At 44.8% G+C, this 270-nt stretch overlaps 1 protein-coding gene across 1 annotated transcript in view; it reads right to left on the bottom strand.

The window, feature by feature from the left end:
* The window catches only part of LOC119594717 (transcription factor SPT20 homolog), a gene marked incomplete at its 5' end in the record, with an annotated part of 7,339 nt that overhangs the window by 3,148 nt on the left and 3,921 nt on the right, over nt 1-270 (bottom strand).

Raw genomic sequence — 270 nt, 5'->3', positions numbered from 1 at the left:
TACTATATCTCGATTACCAAACGCATCATCACCAAACCCATTATCAAGTTTAGGGACAAGTCAAGAGGAAAAGGAATGGAGGAAAAATTTCAGCGGGGGGGGGGGGGGTTGGGGCCCCTCACTTCAGGCGGGACTATTATAATCTCGTTATCTATCTCCGATTGATAAGATTATCCCTCATCCACAAGATTCACAAGAACTAACGAAAGGAACAACTGCCAAGACGTAGACTTGCGTCTTAGAACTACGCATATACTGTCCTGGTTTCAG

Source organism: Penaeus monodon, chromosome 34 (genome assembly GCF_015228065.2).
Source record: "Penaeus monodon isolate SGIC_2016 chromosome 34, NSTDA_Pmon_1, whole genome shotgun sequence".
NCBI classification, from domain to species: domain Eukaryota; kingdom Metazoa; phylum Arthropoda; class Malacostraca; order Decapoda; family Penaeidae; genus Penaeus; species Penaeus monodon.
This window is presented reverse-complemented; position numbering and strand designations above follow the sequence as displayed.